Below are 21042 nucleotides of genomic sequence, written 5' to 3'. Positions count from 1 at the left end.
TGTATTCGAAGCTTCAGTTGACGATGACTGAGCGAGAATCTCTGACGAAAAGACAATTGTGAAACAGAAAGTCTTGTCAGGATGCAGTTACTTGCCAAATCCCTAATTTTTGCCTAGATTGCCCTAGGGTGAGGTACTCAATCTAGCGGGATGCAAATTCATTTTTTTTCTTATGTCTCTAATTTTTGCCTGGATCGCCCTTTCGGGTTTTCCACCGAGACGCTCATTTTTGCCTAAGCCGCCCGTTCGGGTTTTCAACTTAGCGAGCTATTCTGTTTTTTCCATATACTTTTTTTTAGGCAAAGTATTTCTTGACTGCATCTGAATTCACAGGATGAGTGAAATCCTCCCCATCCATAGTTGTGAGCATCAAAGCTCCGCCTGAAAAGGCTCTCTTGACAACATATGGACCCTCGTAGTTTGGAGTCCACTTGCCCCTGGAATCGGGCGCGAAAGACAAAACTTTCTTGAGCACGAGGTCACCTTCTCAGAACACACGAGGTTTGACCTTCTTATCGAATGCTTTCTACATTCTCTGCTGATATAACTGACCATGGCACATGGCAGTCAATCGCTTCTCTTCAATCAGATTCAACTGGTCGTAACGACTCTGAATCCATTCAGCATCAATCAACTTGGCTTCCATCAAGACTCTCATTGATGGGATCTCCACCTCTACTGGGAGAACGGCCTCCATGCCGTAAACAAGAGAGAAAGGGGTTGCCCCTGTTGAAGTGCGGACAGATGTACGATATCCATGCAAAGCAAATGGCAGCATCTCATGCCAATCTTTGTACGTGACAACCATCTTCTGGATAATCTTCTTGATATTCTTGTTAGCTGCTTCAACAGCCCCATTCATCTTGGGTCTGTTGGGAGAGGAATTATGGTGTGCAATCTTGAACTCAGCGCACAACTCTTTCATCATCTTGTTATTCAGATTAGATCCATTATCAGTAATGATCTTATCTGGCACACCATAACGTTAAATCAGCTGATTTTTGATAAACTTCACGACCACCTGCCTGGTCACATTCGCATATGATGCGGCTTCAACCCATTTGGTGAAGTAATCAATTGCTACGAGAATAAACCTGTGTCCGTTGGACGCTTTCGGTTCAATCATGCCAATCATGTCGATTCCCCACATGGAGAAGGGCCATGGTGATGAAATCACATTCAAAAGTGTCGGAGGAATATGAATCTTATCCGCACAAATCTGACATTTGTGGCATCTCTTCACATATTTGCAGCAGTCAGACTCCATTGTCAGCCAATAGTAGCCTGCTCTCAGCATCTTTCTAGCCATGGCATGTCCATTGGAATGAGTACCAAATGAACCCTCATGGACCTCAGTCATCAACAGGTCTGCTTCGTGTCTATCCACGCATCTGAGCAAAACCATGTCAAAATTTCTCTTATACAGCACTTCACCACTGAGGTAGAAACTGCCTGACAACCTTCTCAAAGTTTTCCTATCTTTCACAGATGCCCCAGGTGGGTAAACCTGGTTCTGAAGGAAATTCTTGATATCAAAATACCAAGGCTTATCATCTTTGACTTCTTCAACTGCAAATACGTGAGCTGGTCTATCCAAGCGCATCATGGTGATATTGGGAACTTCATTCCAATACTTGACTACAATCATCGAAGCAAGCGTAGCAAGCGCATCTGCCATCCGATTGTCTTCTCGAGGAATATGATGAAAGTCAACTTCTGTAAAGAATGTTGAAATCCTCCTCGCATAATCTCTATACGGAATGAGACCAGGTTGATTCGTCTCCCATTCACCCTTGATCTGATTGACAACCAAGGCCGAATCACCATACACATCAAGATGCTTGATTCTCATATCAATGCATTCTTCCAATCCCATAATGCAGGCTTCATACTCAGCCATGTTATTCGAGCATTTGAAAGTTAGCCTTGCTGTAAAAGGAATATGTGTGCCATGAGGAGTAATGATTACTGCCCCAATTCCATTTCCGTACTGATTTACAGCGCCACCAAACACCATCGTCCATCTGGAACCAGGTTCCGGACCTTCATCAAGTGTAGGCTCGTCGCAATCTTTCATTTTCAAATACAGAATCTCCTCATCTGGGAAGTCGTACTGAACAGACTGATGATCTTCAATCGGCTGGTGTGCCGAATGGTCAGCCAAGATACTACCTTTGATAGCTTTCTGAGCTCGATACTCGATATCATACTCAGACAACAACATCTGCCAACGGGCAATCCTCCCAGTTAAAGCAGGCTTCTCGAAAATATACTTGATTAGATCCATTCTGGATATCAACCAAGTTGTATGATTTATCATGTATTGGCGTAGACGCTTAGCAGCCCAAGCCAAAGCACAGCACGTCTTCTCAAGCATAGAGTATTGAGACTCACAGTCAGTAAACTTCTTACTGAGGTAGTAGATAGCAGATTCTTTCTTCCCTGATTCGTCTTGCTGACCGAGGACACAACCCATCGAGTCTTCAAGAACAGTCAGATACATGATTAGAGGTCTTCCTTCTACAGGCGGAGACAAGATCGGAGGTTTAGACAGATACTCTTTGATATTGTCGAAAGCTTCCTGGCAATCCTCGGTCCAATCAAGAGACTGATCTTTCCAAAGAAGCTTGAATATCGGCGCACATGTGGCAGTCATGTGGGATATAAATCTGGAAATATAGTTCAAGCGGCCAAGAAAACCTCGGACTTGCTTCTCAGTTTTGGGCGCAGGTGTAGCACCTCAAATTTGCACCTCCCCATTTGTACATTCATTTCATTTTTAGGTCATTAACATTGCATTAGCATTGCATAGCATGTGGCAGTTCATCAGTCAAGACTGATCAGGAGGATCCATCTGTGCAAGAGAGCAGGGGTTTTTCCATGAGATAAAGGCCCTATGGTGGTTCCAATGAGTTTACATGACCCAAGGATCATTTTGATGCAAGTTGGCCAATGGTTGAGGCTCAGAAGTCCATAGTGCATGATCAAGTCATCAGAGGTCCTAGAAAGTCAACAGAAAGTCAACTGAAGGCTAGAAGGTGGAGAGTGGGTCTGAGACACTTCATTCATGTCCCAAATAAGGTTATTCAACATGTCAAACATCTACCTTGAAGATTTTGAAGCCAGATCAAAAGTTTCCAAAAATGGAAAATGACCTGTAATTTGAAAGTTTCCAAAAATGGCAAGTTTTGGACCAACTTCAACTCAACTTTCCAACATCAAAGAAGCTTCAAATGAAATTTTGTCCAACATGAAAGTTTAATATCTTTCTCTCCCATTTCCAAAAAGTCCAAGATCATGGATTTATGATGTGTGGTTGAGAAGTTATGATCAAATCATGGCAAAGGGTGCTTGAAAATTCAAATGAGCATATCTTTTGAACCAAGACTCCAAATTGGGTGGTTCTTTGTGCATTTTTCTCATCATGGCATGCACTTTCCAAATATCTCATCACATTGCATGAAACTTGGACATATGATGACATGCTCATGCATACTATTTTTGAAGAGAAAATTAATAAAATCAATTTGGGTGATCATATGCATGAAATATCAATTCCAAAGTGTGCATGGGTTATTTTTAAGTGGTTTTGGGCCTTATTTTGGTACTGTTCACGCATGCATGAAGGGCATAAGGTGAAAATCCATTTTTGTACATACACCTTACAACTTGCTAATCTCACTTGGCTTTGGCTTAAACATGTTTTCAGTATCATTAGCAAGACATATATATTGTTAATCACAACTGCATTTGGCATTAACAAGCTTTTCAGATCTAGATCTAAAAACTCTTCAAAAATTTCTCTCAACAAGAACTTCCAATTTTCTCACACAAAGGCCATTTCTCTTGTTGGAATCTTGATCATGAAGTGTTTTTGAGCAAGTTTGAACGTAAATTTGGAGGGATTCGTGCCATACTGGACCATACATGAAGCTTGAAGCATCAATGGAAATTTCAAATTCTACTGGATTCGTGCTTGTTTGAGCTTCAATCTTTCCATCAATCATCTCAATAATCATTGTAGAAGAGATTTGAGCCATTGCTGAGCCTTGTAGCACACGATTCCAGCTTGCTGTTCTTCAAGAGGTCAAGTTTCGATCTCTCTAATTCTCAAATTCATTATGATATTTGTGTAGATCTTTGCTTGGTGATGATTCTGATATAAAAATTGAGTGAAATGGTGCCTTATTCATGAAGATGTGTGTGTTTGAATTTTTGATATCAATTGTTACTTCCTTCGATTTGAGCTATATATGATGTTTTAGCATAATTGGTTGGTTGATCTTTGTTCCCCATGGCAAATGCTTCATGTTGATGTATTTATTCTGATTTTCTGGAAAAAATTGCTGGAAGCGTGTGGTGTTCTTCACTGTTCATCATCTTCTTCATTAAAGAAGATGAAGATGCTTCCATGGCTGTAGATTTGGCAACGGTTTTGCTCGGCTAGCAACAGTTTCCTGCGTTTTCCATGCTGGCCTAGGGCTTATCAATGGTTGGTCCATGCGTGCGTCCACCTTGCAAAATGATTGGCTCAGGATGCTTTGACCCTTGCCACCTGCGCGTTGACTGCCACCTCCTTTAATGAAACGGTGCGTTTCATTAGAGGCGCGCGCTGCATTTTGAACTCACACAGAGTTTGATTCCTGGCGAGGAACATTTCAAAATGCTTCATGTTTTTTAGGCTTTCCCTCCATATTTTGCCATGTCATGATTATTTTATTTTTTTATTTTTTCCAAACTTCATAAAATCATAACAAATTGAAAAATGCTCCAATTGATCCCCATTTTTTTTGCAAAATGCTACTTGTTGTGTCTAGTTCTTTATGATCATAAATTGGAAAATTGTGCATGGCTGGATTTTATTTGGTGCTAGGTTATGTGATCATGTATCCATTTGTGACCTTGCCTTGCTTATCTTGTTGTGAAATGCTTGATTTTAATCCAATGAACTTGAAATTTTGCATGCTGATTCTAGACACATTGATGGACATTTTGGCTTTGGTTTGACATTTTTCCCATGCTCCATTTCTGTTTTATGCTTGTGTTAACATGGTGTGATAATTTGTGTCACACATTTGATTATTTAACTTGTACAATGTGATTTCCATGCCAAATGACCTCCAATGTTTCTGATTTTTTGTGTAATGGATGTTGTGGATGTCTTGATTGCTCATGAATTTTTCCAGAATTATTTGAATCATTTCTGTTTTGATTGATAATTTTCATTCATGATGATCATTTGGATGCCTTGAATTAGTCTTTGATTTATCTTGCACATGAAATGGACTTGCTTATTGATTATGATTTGGTTCTTTTTAGGACTTATTCTTGAGTGATTAAACATGCTTTGTGTTGAGTTTGAGGTTCTGTTTTGGATTTTTGATCCTCTTTTGACCCTAGGCTTTGACCTAGTGGTTTGGACTTACCATTTAGGTTGTGAATTTCAGGTTCAAGTCTACATTTCCATGATTGGAGTGGCTCCTTCATTTAAGCTTGATCAATTGTTGTTGTTGGCTAACATTTGCTTGTTTTGTAGGCTTTGAGGACAAGGCACTTGTGTTTATGGCTTGCTCATTGTTGTTTGATTGGTTTTGTCTGTCTGTCTGATATTGACTATTGACTATTTATCTGAGTGTACTGATTGGTTTAGCTGTTTCCACAGGTACCTAAGTTGCTTTAAGTTCATTTGAACTTGCTTGGCCTTGCTTGTGGTTTGCATACCACTGAGGTATAATCTCTTGATCTTCATGTAGTCTGGAAGACCTACTGTTATTGGTAGGCACCTGTCTGAAGCCCTCCTTAAGAGGCAATGTTTGTGGATGTTTAATGTTGTGCCAAGCAGGTAAAGTCCTCTTAAGAGGCAATTGGCAGATAAAAGGGATGTGTAATCCATCCCCTGTTACTCAGTGTGTCATTCCTCTTGCTCACACCATGTGTTGATGCATTGTGAATAAAAACCCAAACTCTTGTAGTGTCAGTCATCTGTGGAGAAGAGTTCCTACATTCTGAACTCCCACACTTTCTATTTTGAGTCAAGCTCTCCCAGGCCAGGGATAAGAACTGTGAGGTCTTACCCTCACTTCCTATTTTATCTGCTTCACCCTAACTCTCAATGTTAGGGTTAAGAGCTAAAAACACCCCATTCCAGTTGGCTTGTTTCTACATCCTAGCTCTGTATGAGCCCAATTGCTTGCATATAGTGTGTGTGATTGCTTTATTGTGCTTGTTTGTTTGATTGTGCTATTTAGGATAGCTTGCTTCCTGTGCAAGTTAGGATAGAAACCTTGACCTAGGGCCATTGTGGATTACATGATAACTATTAGGCTCGAGTCAGGCTCCCTTCTAGTTTGTCATTTCCCAGTCTCTGGTTAGGTTAGAAGTTCTTTCCCTGTTTAGGGGAACTACGTCGCCCTGATCCTCATACCAGATGAGATACGTAGGCAGGAGATGAGCAGATCTCTCCGGGCGCCCTTTTTCTTTTTCAACCCTTTGTGTGTGTTGGAGTCTAACATAAGCCCAGCGATTGGCAGTTGGTTTCCCGTGTGTGTTTTGTTGGTTCGGAGTCTGACATAAGTCCAGCGATTGGCAGTCGGTTTCCTGTTTGTGTTTTGTTTGGCGTGCGTTAGCCGAGCTACGAGTGCTCTGATTCTTCTTCGGTCAGAGAAGATACGTATGCATAGGATGCGACATCCTAGCGAGCACGCTTCCCCCGTCCCGAACTACGTCGACTCTGATGTTTGTGCTTGACAGACTACGTAGGCCCAGGATGCGATATCCTGACGAGTCTCGTTTCTTTTGTCTTTCTGTGTTTCCTTCTAGCCTTGTGCAGTGTTTGAGCAGTTTTTAGCAACCTTTCTTCTATTCCTTCTGAGCGTGGATCCCGTCGAGTACGACGGATGCGTAGGGGTGCTAATACCTTCCCTTCGCATAACCGACTCCCGATCCCATCAATCTCTGGTCGCGAGACCATGTCTTTTCCAGGTTTACTTCGACCGTTTCCTTTCCCGCCTTTGGGATAAATAACGCACGGTGGCGGCTCTGTTGTTTCGTTTTCCCGCCGGTTTTTCGCGTAATGCAACAGCTGGCGACTCTGCTGGGGACTAAAGAGAAGTTGACCTCTTGCTGGTCCATCTTCCTTAAGCGAGTCACTCCTAGCGCTCTTTAGGATAGGGTTTGGTTGCTTTTACTGTTTCATTTATTGCATTTATTTGTTTATGTTTGCATTTATGTTTGCATTTATGTTTGCATTTATGTTTGCATTCATCATGCTTTCATTGTGTTGGCTGTGTGTTTGTCTCTCTGTAGGGTGGGAGTTACAAGAGGTAAAAGGCCCAATACCCAGGCTATGAGTGAACTTTAGGACACCTAGGAATAGAGTGATTCATGGGAAGCGGGTGGTATTGCGCCACTTAGCGGAACATGATATCACGACCAGTCCAGACTCTGATGGGGTATTATCGATGCATACATCGGGTGTGTACATGATGATATCCTATGAAAGGGTTGTTTATTCTGCGTTTCTCTTAACTTTACCCTGGCCTAGATGACACCCGTGAGTGGGGAGGGAATGAATTATTTTACAGGTACCGTTGGTGACTTGTTGGTGACTCTTGGTTCCTGTTGGTGACTTGGTTCCGAGATATATGGGTTCCAGATGACTTTGGGTCTCAGATGACTTTGTGGTGCCGAATTCGAGCCGAAGCTTTGAACCTGTGCTCCGTAACACACAGCCGACCAGTCATGTTTGCATCATTTGCATCATAGCATATTTATTTTCAAAAAAATAATGCAAAAAAAATAGAAAAAAGAAAATAGAAAAAAAAACTGATCTCCTCATGCATATCATTTCTCAGGTTCATTCAGGAGTCTATTCACTGTGAGAGATGGCATCCGTTCCAGAGTTGAAGAGGAAGACGTGCACCTACAGTTTTCACCGTGAGCCATTGACATCTTTGATAGAGCTGAGCAATCTTGTGACCGGCGGTAATCAAAAGGTGTTTGTTGATCAGTATGGGGATTTGTTGACACTGTTGAAGATGGTGGTAGATCCAGTACCATTGCAGACTCTCCTACAGTTTTATGATCCAGAGCTCCGTTGCTTCACTTTCCAGGATTATCAGTTAGCGCCCACTCTTGAAGAGTATTCCATTCTGATGAATGTCCCGATCAAGTACCAGGTGCCTTTCTTGGATGATCCAAAGGAGGAGGATTTCAGGGTTGTTGCCAGATCTCTTTATTTGAGTATCAAAGAAGTGAGTGACAATTGGAAGTCGAGTGGTGATGTTGTGGGTTTGCCTTTGAAGTACCTGGTGAGGATGACTAAAGAGGAAGCAAAGAAGGGAAATTAGGAAGCTTTCAACGCTCAGTTAGCCATTTTGATCTATGGGATTGTGTTGTTCCCGAGTATGCCTAATTTTGTGGATTTTGCTGCTATTACTATCTTCATCAGAGGAAACCCGGTTCCTACCTTGTTAGCTGACACTTACTATGCTATACACAGCAGGCATGGTAAGGATGGAGCTATCAGATGTTGTCTCCCTTTACTACTCAGATGGTTCTTGTCTCTTCTGCCAACCAGTGGACCTTTTGTGGATACTCAGAGCACTCATAAGTGGACTCAGAGGATTATGTCTCTTACCTCCTATGACATCAGGTGGCAAGCTTACAGGTTGAATGTGCGTAATGTTATCATGAGTTATGGAGAGTTTCGTAATGTGCCACTTGTAGGGACTAAGGGTTGCATCAATTACAACCCGGTTCTTTCTCTTCGCCAGTTGAGGTTTGTGATGAATGGAAGACCACTAGATGCTGAGATAGCTGAAAGTGTGTATTTTGAGAAGCGGAGTGACCCGACTAGATTGGAGCAAGTAGGAAGAGCTTGGAAGATTATTGGTGTCAAGGATGGAGCTGTGCTAGGGAAGAAGTTTGCCATTGTTATGCCTGATTACATTGATTGGGTCAAGAAGAGAGTTGAGACTTTGTTGTTACCCTATGATAGGATGGAGTCATTGCAAGAGCAACCACCTTTGATCCTTTCTGAGAGTGTGCCTGCTGAGCACTACAAACAAGCCTTGATGGAGAATCGTCGGTTGAAGAAGAAGGAACAAGATACCCAGATGGAGCTCTACAAAGCCAAAGCTGACAAGTTGAACTTGGCTCACAAGCTCAAAGGAGTGCAAGGTGAAGATGCTAGCAGATTGAGAAGCAAGAAGAGGTCTTATGAGGAGATAGAAGCAATGTTGGATGGAGAACACCGTGAGCGACTAAGGTTGCAAAGAGCGGAAGCCAATTATCAGAAGAAGATAAGAGACCTGGAAAAGCAACTTAGGGACAAAGACATCCAATTAAAGAAGGAGGTAGACTTGAGACATGCATCAGAGAGCCAGCTTGGAGGAGAAGTTGTAGAGCTCAGAAGACAACTGAAGGAGAAGATCACTCCTCTGCCCGAGTGTTCAGAATGCAACCTGTTGATAGACCAGTGCCAGTATCTGAAGACGCTCATTCCTGGAGGACATCTTTCCTAGCTTGTATCTGTTGTTTATGTTAAGAATCACCTCCAGGCTTGTTGGATGGGATTCATTGTTGTACTCTAACCATGTGGATCTTTGTATGAATATTGTTGTATGACCTTTATTGCTCATATCTATAGATGAGATTGTTGATGTTTCACCTTTTGTTCATTATCTTGTGTAGTCTGCTTCTTTGTTGTTCATTGTTGCAGGTTGCCATCTTTTGAAAGATGAATTAGGCTTTTGAATGCCTGAGAAATGAACATATCATGTGCATCATAGGCATCATTAGCATCATACACATATCATTCTTGCATTACAGGTGTTCTTGAACAAGACTTCTCATTCTGGTTCCTGTTTCAGGCAGGATTGCTGATCAACGTCCGCACCGCTACTCTACGAGGTTGAATCAACAGAGGAATATGGATCAAGTGCAAGCTGAGTTAGCAGAGATGAGGGCTAACATGGCCCAGTTCATGCATATGATGCAAGGGGTTGCGCAAGGTCAAGAAGAACTTCGAGCCCTAGTCCAGAGACAAGAAGCTGCAATTCCACCGGTCAACCACGCTTTGCCAGAAGGAGGCCCAGTCAATGACAACGTTACTGCTGCTGTTCCCATCAACAACTATGCCGTGGGTGATGAGTTGAGGGGTATCAGAATCAACGGTCAACCTATTGCTCCAGAGACAGTTAATGCCAGAGTGACTCATGCTCCAGTCCGTAATCCTGCTCCATTGGTTGACAGACAGGAGGATATGTTTACTCTCCTCAGTGAGGATGATGAAGTTGTGGGAAGAACTGACGAAAGGGATAGGAGGGTTAATGCCCTAGCTGAGAAGATCAGAGCCATGGAGTGTCAGAACTCTTTGGGGTTTGATGTTACAAATATGGGGTTGGTGGAAGGATTGAGAATTCCTTATAAGTTCAAGGCGCCATCTTTTGATAAATATAACGACACTTCCTGTCCTCGCACCCATGTGCAGGCGTACTACAAAAAGATCTCCGCATACACTAACGATGAGAAGATGTGGATGTACTTCTTCCAGGATAGCTTGTCTGGAGCTTCCTTAGGCTGGTACATGGAGCTGAAGAAAGAATCAGTCAGAAGTTGGAGAGATCTGGGTGAGGCCTTCTTGAGGCAATACAAGCACAATATGGACATGGCTCCAAGTCGGACTCAGTTACAGAGCTTATGTCATAAATCTGGAGAGAGTCTCAAAGAGTACGCCCAGAGATGGCGTAAATTAGCTGCAAGGGTGCAACCTCTGATGCTGGAGAAGGAGTTGACCGATATGTTTATTGGGACTTTACAAGGAATATTTATGGACCGGATGGGAAGTTGCCCGTTTGGTAGCTTTTCTGATGTTGTGATTTGTGGAGAGAGGACGGAGAGTCTCATTAAAGCTGGAAAGATTCAGGATGCTGGTTCTTCGTCTTCAAAGAAGCCATTTGCAGGGGCACCCAGAAGAAGAGAGGGAGAGACCAATGCTGTGCATCACAGAAGAAATATGAATAGCGGACATTATCGCCAGGTTGCTGCTGTAACCATCCCAGCACCTCAACCACGACAACAGCAACAACAGAGAGCACCACAACAACAACAACAACAACAACCGCAACGTCCATTTCAGCCGAGACAGAGAATGCCGGATCGTCGTTTCGACCCGTTACCTATGACGTATGCTGAGTTGCTTCCCGAATTGCTCAGATTGGGGTTTGTTGAGTTGCGCACTATGGGTCCGGTGGCGAAGATACCTGCTGGGTATGATGCCAACGTTCGTTGTGACTTCCATTCTGGGGCACCGGGGCACCATATTGAGAACTGTCGGGCTTTTCATCATAAGGTCCAGGACTTAATTGACGCTAAAACAATCAATTTTGCTCATGTGCCTAATGTTGTGAACAATCCTATGCCTCAGCATGGTGCGCATAGGGTGAATAATGTGGAGGATGAGGAGGCCTTGGATTTGGTAGTTGATGTTAAAGATGTCCAGACGTCGCTGTTTGTTGTGAAAGAGCGTCTGTTGAATGGGGAAGTGTTCCCGGGTTGTGATAAAGGCTGTTCAGATTGTGAATACTCCGAGAATGGGTGTATGCAGTTGAGGAATGGTATCCAGGGTTTGATGGATGAGGGTTGTTTGCAGTTTGCTAGGGCTGTGAAAGAACGTGGGGTAGTGTCAACTGTTACCATTTATTTCAAACCGTCAGAAGGACGTGGCCAGAGAACTGTTAATGCTTCTATAACTGTTGGTACTCCTGTTACCATTTCTGCTCCAGTAACTGTCAGTGCTCCCACTACTGTTACTGTGTCTGGTAGAAGGGCTGTTGAGAATAGTAGAGCAGTGTCGTGGAAGTATGATAATGCTTACCGCAACAACCGAAGGGCAGAAAGTCAGATCAGACCGATGAATCAGGCTCCAGTGACTATTGGTTTGCCGAGTAGAGCTCCTATGACTGTGGGTCCGGTTGTGGACAATGTAGGGGGACCAGGAGGTTTCACAAGAAGTGGTCGTCTGTTTGCACCGCAGACCTTGAGAAACAATGATGCTAAGGCTCTTGCCAAAGCAAAGGGTAAGCAAGCTGTGGTTGAAGAAGAACATGTTCCGAGGGAGGCGCCTGAGGGTTCGTTTGAAAGGACGTGGAGGAGTTTATGAAGATTATTAAGAAGAGTGACTACAAGATTGTAGATCAGCTGAATCAAACTCCGTCCAAAATCTCTATTTTGTCCCTGTTGTTGTGCTCTGAGGCACACCGTAACGCCTTGCTGAAGATGTTGAATCTGGCTTACGTGCCTCAGGAGATCTCTGTCAACCAGTTGGAGGGTGTTATTGCTAATGTGAGCACGAGGCATGGTTTGGGGTTCACAGACTTGGATCTGATGCCGGAAGGTCGCAACCATAACAAAGCTCTGCATATCACCATGGAATGCAAAGGCGCAGTATTGTCACATGTGTTGGTGGATACTGGCTCGTCTTTGAATGTGTTGCCCAAGAAGACTTTGAGCAAGATAGATGTTGAAGGGGTTGTCCTCACTCCAAGCGATCTTATTGTTCGTGCTTTTGATGGATCCAAACGGTCTATTTTTGGTGAAGTCACATTGCTTGTGAAGATTGGCCCGGAGGTGTTCAGTATTGTCTTCTATGTGATGGATATTCAACCAACATATAGTTGTCTTTTGGGGCGTCCCTAGATACATGGGGTTGGGGCAGTTTCGTCAACTCTCCATCAGAAGCTGAAGTACGTATGGAACGGTCAGATTGTGACAGTGTGCGGCGAGGAGGAAATTCTGGTGAGTCATTTATCCTCTTTCAAATATGTGGAGGTGGATGGAGAGATCCATGAAACTCAATGCCAAGCGTTCGAGACCGTCGCTATTGAGAAGGTGGCTTTCGCTGAGCAGAAGAAGCCAAGTGCCTCAATTGCATCCTACAAACAGGTTATGGAGGTTGTCAACTCAGGCAATGCAGAAGGTTGGGGCAAGATGGTTGATTTGCCCGTTAAAGAAGACAAATTCGGTATTTGTTATCAACCTCTGCAGGCAGAGCAGGGTGAGCAGAAAGGGCCGAGTTCCTTTACCAGCGCTGGGCTGATGAATCATGGCGACGTCTTTGCAGCTAGTAGTGAAGACGAGGACAGTGATTGTGATTTGAACAACTGGGTTCGACCGTGTGCTCCAGGGGAGTCGATCAACAATTGAACAGCTGAAGAAGTGGTCCAAGTTACTCTTCAAACAGAGTAATTTTCTTTTGTTTTTCATTTTGCACAAAACCCTACGTTCTGCCCAAGGCGTAGTAGTTCATTGTAGGGCTTCATCATGTTTTTCAATGATATCATTAATAAAGGAAGTTTTGCAAACAATTTTGTGATCCCTGTCTTTCTGTTTTTGTTTTTCATTTTTCAAAACAATAAAAATGGCAATGTTTTTTTTATTTTTGTGACTTTCTTGAACTCTTTTTTCTAAAATAAAGCATTAAACATGCAGAACCGATCTTACGGACTCCACTATAAACAGTTCTGTTATGGCTCAGTATGATTTCAATAATCCCATCTACCAAGCTGAAGAGGAGAGTGAGGAAGATTGTGAACTCCCTAAAGAACTGGTCAGATTATTGAAGCAGGAGGAAAGGGTCATCCAACCTCATCAGGAGGAATTGGAGATTATTAATCTTGGTATTGAGGACGCCAGAAGAGAGATCAAGATCGGGGCCGCTTTGAAGGAAGATGTCAAGAGAAGGCTGATTGAAATGCTGAGAGAATATGTGGAGATATTCGCCTGGTCGTATCAGGATATGTCGGGGTTGGATACAGATATTGTGGTGCATAGACTACCTCTCAGAGAAGATTGTCCTTCAGTCAAGCAGAAGCTGCGCAGAACTAGTCCCGATATGGCAGTCAAGATCAAGGAAGAGGTTCAGAAGCAGTTGGATGCGGGTTTTCTGTCAGTGACCAATTATCCCCCGTGGGTGGCCAACATCGTTCCCGTGCCGAAGAAGGATGGTAAAGTCAGGATGTGTGTCGATTACCGGAATTTAAACCGAGCCAGTCCGAAAGATGACTTCCCATTACCTCACATTGATGTATTGGTTGATAATACTGCTCAATCCTCGGTTTTCTCTTTCATGGATGGTTTCTCTGGCTATAATCAGATCAAGATGGCGCCAGAAGACATGGAAAAGACGACATTCATTACGCCGTGGGGCACGTTCTGCTATAAGGTGATGCCATTTGGGCTGAAGAATGTCGGTGCTACCTATCAGAGGGCTATGACGACTCTCTTTCATGACATGATGCACAAAGAGATTGAAGTGTACGTGGATGATATGATTGCGAAGTCGCAGACAGAAGAGGAGCACCTGGTAAATTTGCAGAAGTTGTTTGAAAGGCTGAGAAAGTTCAAACTGAGGCTGAATCCAAACAAGTGTACGTTTGGTGTGAGATCCGGTAAGCTGTTGGGTTTCATTGTCAGTGAGAAAGGGATTGAGGTTGATCCAGCAAAAGTCAAAGCTATTCAAGAAATGCCTGAACCGAAAACAGAAAAGCAGGTTCGTGGGTTTTTAGGGAGATGGAACTACATTGCACAGTTTGTATCTCACCTAACTGCCACGTGTGAACCGATATTCAAATTGCTAAGGAAGAATCAAGCAATCAGGTGGAATGATGACTGTCAGAAAGCTTTTGATAAGATAAAAGAGTATTTACATAAACCTCCAATCCTTATCCCTCCAGTTCCTGGGAGACCTCTGATAATGTACCTGTCAGTGACTGAGAACTCGATGGGGTGTGTATTGGGACAGCATGACGAGTCTGGTCGAAAAGAGCATGCCATATACTACCTTAGCAAAAAGTTTACCGACTGTGAAATAAAATATTCACAGCTGGAGAAAACTTGCTGTGCTTTGGCCTGGGCTGCTCGCCGACTGAGGCAGTATATGTTGAACCATACTACCTTATTGATTTCTAAGATGGATCCAGTGAAGTACATCTTTGAGAAGCCGGCTCTCACCGGACGTGTTGCCCGTTGGCAGATGATCTTGACAGAGTATGATATCCAGTACACGTCGCAGAAGGCCATCAAAGGTAGTATTCTGCCAGACTACCTTGCCGAGCAATCGATTGATGATTATCAGCCGATGATGTTTGAATTCCCTGATGAAGACATCATGTATCTTAAGATGAAAGATTGTGAAGAGCCTCTTGTCGAGGAAGGACCGGATCCTGATGACAAGTGGACACTGATGTTTGATGGGGCTGTGAATATGAATGGCAACGGTGTTGGGGCAGTACTGATTAATCCAAAAGGGGCTCATATACCTTTTTCTGCCAGACTGACTTTTGATGTAACCAACAACGAGGCTGAGTATGAGGCTTGTATCATGGGGATAGAAGAAGCCATCGATCTGAGGATCAAAACTCTGGACATTTATGGAGATTCCGCTCTAGTGATTAACCAGGTCAATGGAGATTGGAATACTCACCAGCCGCATTTGATTCCTTACAGAGACTATACCAGAAGGATCCTGACTTTCTTCAAAAAGGTGAAGCTGTATCATGTCCCCCGAGATGAAAATCAGATGGCTGATGCCTTGGCTACTTTGTCTTCTATGATCAAAGTTCATTGGTGGAATCATGTGCCACATGTTGCGGTGAATCGACTCGAGAGGCCTGCGTATGTGTTTGCAGCCGAGTCTGTTGTTGATGAGAAGCCGTGGTACTTTGACATCAAGAATTTCCTCAAGAGTCAGGAGTATCCTGAAGGAGCGTCAAAGAATGACAAGAAAACCCTGAGAAGGCTAGCTAGAAGCTTTTATTTGAATCAGGATGATGTCCTGTACAAGAGGAACTTCGACATGGTTCTGCTCAGATGCGTGGATAGACACGAAGCAGACATGTTGGTGCAGGAAGTGCATGCAGGATCTTTTGGTACCCATGCTGGTGGTCATGCAATGTCCAAGAAATTGTTGAGAGCCGGTTATTACTGGATGACTATGGAATCCAATTGTTTCAAGTACGCTCGGAAGTGCCATAAATGTCAGATCTATGCAGATAAAGTGCATGTGCCACCAAGCCCTCTGAATGTTATGAATTCGCCTTGGCCGTTCGCGATGTGGGGCATCGATATGATTGGGAAGATTGAGCCTACTGCTTCAAATGGACATCGCTTCATCCTGGTTGCAATTTATTACTTCACCAAATGGGTGGAAGCAGCTTCCTATGCTAACGTTACCAAGCAAGTGGTTGCCCGATTCATCAAGAAGGAAATCATTTGTCGTTATGGGGTTCCTGAGAGGATCATTACTGATAATGGTTCGAATCTCAATAACAAGATGATGAAGGAGCTTTGTAAAGATTTCAAGATTGAACATCACAATTCTTTTCCTTACAGACCGAAGATGAATGGTGCTGTAGAGGCTGCAAACAAGAACATCAAGAAGATTGTGCAGAAGATGGTCGTGACGTATAAGGATTGGCATGAGATGTTTCCTTTCGCTTTGCATGGGTACCGTACCTCAGTACGTACGTCGACCGGGGCAACCCCTTACTCCTTTGTGTATGGTATGGAGGCAGTCCTACCTGTTGAAGTGGAGATTCCTTCCCTGAGGGTCTTGTTGGATGTCAAGCTTGATGAAGCTGAGTGGATTCAAACAAGGTTTAACGAGTTGAGCCTTATCGAAGAGAGGCGGTTAGCATCTGTGTGCCATGGGCAGTTGTATCAGAGAAGGATGAAGAGAGCATTTGATCAAAAAGTGCGTCCTCGAAGCTATCAGACTGGTGATTTAGTTTTGAAGAGGATCCTTCCTCCCGGCACAGACAACAGGGGCAAGTGGACTCCGAATTATGAAGGTCCATATGTTGTTAAAAAGGTTTTCTCTGGTGGAGCCTTGATGCTTACAACTATGGATGGTGAAGATTTTCCGTCCCCTGTTAACTCAGATGTAGTCAAAAAATACTTCGCATAAATTGACCCGCTGGACAAAAAGAATAAAAGAGTCCAGGAAAAAAAGGGCATCCTGGCGAACCAAGAAAAAAAGAGAAAAAGGTTCGGGCAAAAGTTAGGGATAAAAAATGAAAAGAATATGTACACCCGGTAAGTCGAAAACCCGCAAGGGCGGCTTAGGCAAAAATGGGTATCCCGGTGGATTGAAAACCTGAAAAGGCGATCCAGGCAAAAGAGGGATTAAAGCGAAGACTACAGTCTGAGTTATCTGTACTTCATCGCGCTTCATCGTCTACCATCTCGAAGGATAGGATCGATCCAGTCATTCTTCTCAGAAAGCAAGGAATTTGGGAGAAAATTGATGATCTGTGAGTCATAACAGAATTGGGAAATAGTGGATGTCGTGTTCACATTGCCAATAGGATAGTTTATTTCCTTTTGTGCGCAATTACCTCTTTCTAGGAATTGCTTCTTGATGTATTTGCCTTTTCAGGCCCGTTTTTAATCAATAAAAGTTGTTATTCAGATAGATTGCTCCCTTGTTTTTATTTTACTGTTTTGTTTGCAAAAACGTCCGAATTTTTTATAAACATTGCATATAAAAACATGAAGGCTAGACAATAATGTGCAGAAAGATAAACATTTGAAAATCATTTTGAATGTTGATTACACTTGGGTGTATTTTTGTCTGTACAATCCCCTGGGGCATGTGTGTCTTGCTGTTTTGCAGATTGCTATCTTTGATTGTTGGCTAAAGCAGATAAGCCGCAGGTTGTTCAAAGGTGTCCCATTGTCCAGTAGTGTGAAGTTGAGCTTGTCTCCCCAGCAAGCCCGAGGCCAGTGTTTCCTCGGCAGCCAGGCTTGAAGATTGAGCGCTAATCCCCAGCAGGGTCAAAAAGAGTATTTCCCCAGCAAGCCGGAAGATTGTTGTTCCCCAGCAGAAGTGTTTGTGGGTAGTTTGTTCCTCAGCAGTCAGGTCTGAAGTGCTGTAATCCCCAACCAGGTTGAAGTGGCAGTTTCCCTAGCGGAGGTGGGATTTGTTTGTTTATTTCCCCGGCGGAATCCCCAAGCGGACCGGGTTCAGTAGAGGTCATCCCCAGTGAGGATCATGTGTTCCCCAGCAGTGCGTCTCCCCACAGAGTTGGAAGGTCGAATCAGATTTGTTCGCTCGGAAGCGGTCATGTGCTTTCCTAGCAGGGGTTCTCCTCCATTTGCATGTTGCATGTAGTAATCATTGCATCCTCAAAATTGCGTAGCATTTCCATTCGATATGGAGCATTACACCATAGAAAAATTCAAACATATGCATTCATATGTCAAACCTAATTGGATCGTATCCCCAGCAGAGGCGGATCATTATTCAACATCTGTACGACACATTTGCTACAGTTGCTCTTAACAGACAGCATTCAAGATTGGTAACCCCCAGAGAGGTTTATTTCCTCACCTGTCAGCAAAAGGAAAGTTTGATTGACTCCCCCAGCGTAGTCCCCGGCAAGTGTTTGGCCTTGTCTTGACATATAAAGATGTCATCTTTGTGATACCGGTAAGTGTCGCATCAGCACCCGTGTGTGTTCTTTTTTTGATGTCGGTAAACATCATCTTTCGATGTCGGTAAACATCGAGTCTTTTCCCAGTCATCGGTAAATGTCTGGTCATCTCTTTCTTTGATGTCGGTAAACATCATCTTTCGATGTCGGTAAACATCGGGTCTTTTCCCAGTCATCGGTAAATGTCGGGTCACCTTTTTTGATGTCGGTAAACATCATCTTTCGATGTCGGTAAACATCGAGTCTTTTCCCAGTCATCGGTAAATGTCTGGTCATCTCTTTCTTTGATGTCGGTAATCATCATCTTTCGATGTCGGTAAACATCGAGTCTCATCCCAGTCATCGGTAAATGTCTGGTCGATCCTTTTTTTGATGTCGGTAAACATCATCTTTCGATGTCGGTAAGCATCGAGTCTCACTCCAGTCATCGGTAAATGGCTGGTCTTGTATCATTTCTGTACACATCATCTTTCGATGTCGGTAAGCATCAAGTTCTCTTTCTCCCAGTCATCCGTTGATGTCTGGTCACCTCTCCGTTGGTGTCGATAAACGTTGAGTTTTTCCCATTCGTCCGTTGATGTCTGGTTGTATCTCTTTCCATTCATCCGTTGATGTCTGGTCACCTCTCCGGTGGTGTCGATAAACGTCGAGTTTTTCCCATTCGTCCGTTGACGTCTGGCTGTATCTTTTCAAAATCCCCAGTAGAGTTGTCGGTAAACATCTTGTCTGGTTCTTGTCGTAAATATCTTGTTCACCCCGCAGAGTGCAAAGTTCTACGGTTCTTTGGTATTCAATCCCTGATTACCTTGAAGGTCTGACAGCCGTTGCTTTCATCCGTCCAGGTTCCTAGAGGATTGAATAGGGGCAGCTATAGCACCTCAAATTTGCACCTCCCCATTTGTACATTCATTTCATTTTTAGGTCATTAACATTGCATTAGCATTGCATAGCATGTGGCAGTTCATCAGTCAAGACTGATCAGGAGGATCCATCTGTGCAAGAGAGCAAGGGTTTTTCCATGAGATAAAGGCCCTATGATGGTTCCAATGAGTTTACATGACCCAAGGATCATTTTGATGCAAGTTGGCCAATGGTTGAGGCTCAGAAGTCCACAGTACATGATCAAGTCATCAGAGGTCCTAGAAAGTCAACAGAAAGTCAACTGAAGGCTAGAAGGTGGAGAGTGGGTCTGAGACACTTCATTCATGTCCCAAATAAGGTTATTCAACATGTCAAACATCTACCTTGAAGATTTTGAAGCAAGATCAAAAGTTTCCAAAAATGGAAAATGACCTGTAATTTGAAAGTTTCCAAAAATGGCAAGTTTTGGACCAACTTCAACTCAACTTTCCAACATCAAAGAAGCTTCAAATGAAATTTTGTCCAACATGAAAGTTTAATATCTTTCTCTCCCATTTCCAAAAAGTCCAAGATCATGGATTTATGATGTGTGGTTGAGAAGTTATGATCAAATCATGGCAAAGGGTGCTTGAAAATTCAAATGAGCATATCTTTTGAACCAAGACTCCAAATTGGGTGGTTCTTTGTGCATTTTTCTCATCATGACATTCACTTTCCAAATATCTCATCACATTGCATGAAACTTGGACATATGATGACATGCTCATGCATACTATTTTTGAAGAGAAAATTAATAAAATCAATTTGGGTGATCATATGCATGAAATATCAATTCCAAAGTGTGCATGGGTTATTTTTAAGTGGTTTTGGGCCTTATTTTGGTACTGTTCACGCATGCATGAAGGGCATAAGGTGAAAATCCATTTTTGTACATACACCTTACAACTTGCTAATCTCACTTGGCTTTGGCTTAAACATGTTTTCAGTATCATTAGCAAGACATATATATTGTTAATCACAACTGCATTTGGCATTAACAAGCTTTTCAGATCTAGATCAAAAAACTCTTCAAAAATTTCTCTCAACAAGAACTTCCAATTTTCTCACACAAAGGCCATTTCTCTTGTTGGAATCTTGATCATGAAGTGTTTTTGAGCAAGTTTGAACGTAAATTTGGAGGGATTCGTGCCATACTGGACCATACATGAAGCTTGAAGCATCAATGGAAATTTCAAATTCTACTGGATTCGTGCTTGTTTGAGCTTCAATCTTTCCATCAATCATCTCAACAATCATTGTAGAAGAGATTTGAGCCATTGCTGAGCCTTGTAGCACACGATTCCAGCTTGCTGTTCTTCAAGAGGTCAAGTTTCGATCTCTCTAATTCTCAAATTCATTATGATATTTGTGTAGATCTTTGCTTGGTGATGATTCTGATATAAAAATTGAGTGAAATGGTGCCTTATTCATGAAGATATGTGTGTTTGAATTTTTGATATCAATTGTTACTTCCTTCGATTTGAGCTATATATGATGTTTTAGCATAATTGGTTGGTTGATCTTTGTTCCCCATGGCAAATGCTTCATGTTGATGTATTTATTCTGATTTTCTGGAAAAAAATGCTGGAAGCGTGTGGTGTTCTTCACTGTTCATCATCTTCTTCATTAAAGAAGATGAAGATGCTTC

Source organism: Lathyrus oleraceus, chromosome 7 (assembly GCF_024323335.1).
Source record: "Lathyrus oleraceus cultivar Zhongwan6 chromosome 7, CAAS_Psat_ZW6_1.0, whole genome shotgun sequence".
NCBI lineage: Eukaryota > Viridiplantae > Streptophyta > Magnoliopsida > Fabales > Fabaceae > Lathyrus > Lathyrus oleraceus.
Note: the sequence above shows the minus strand (reverse complement) of the source record.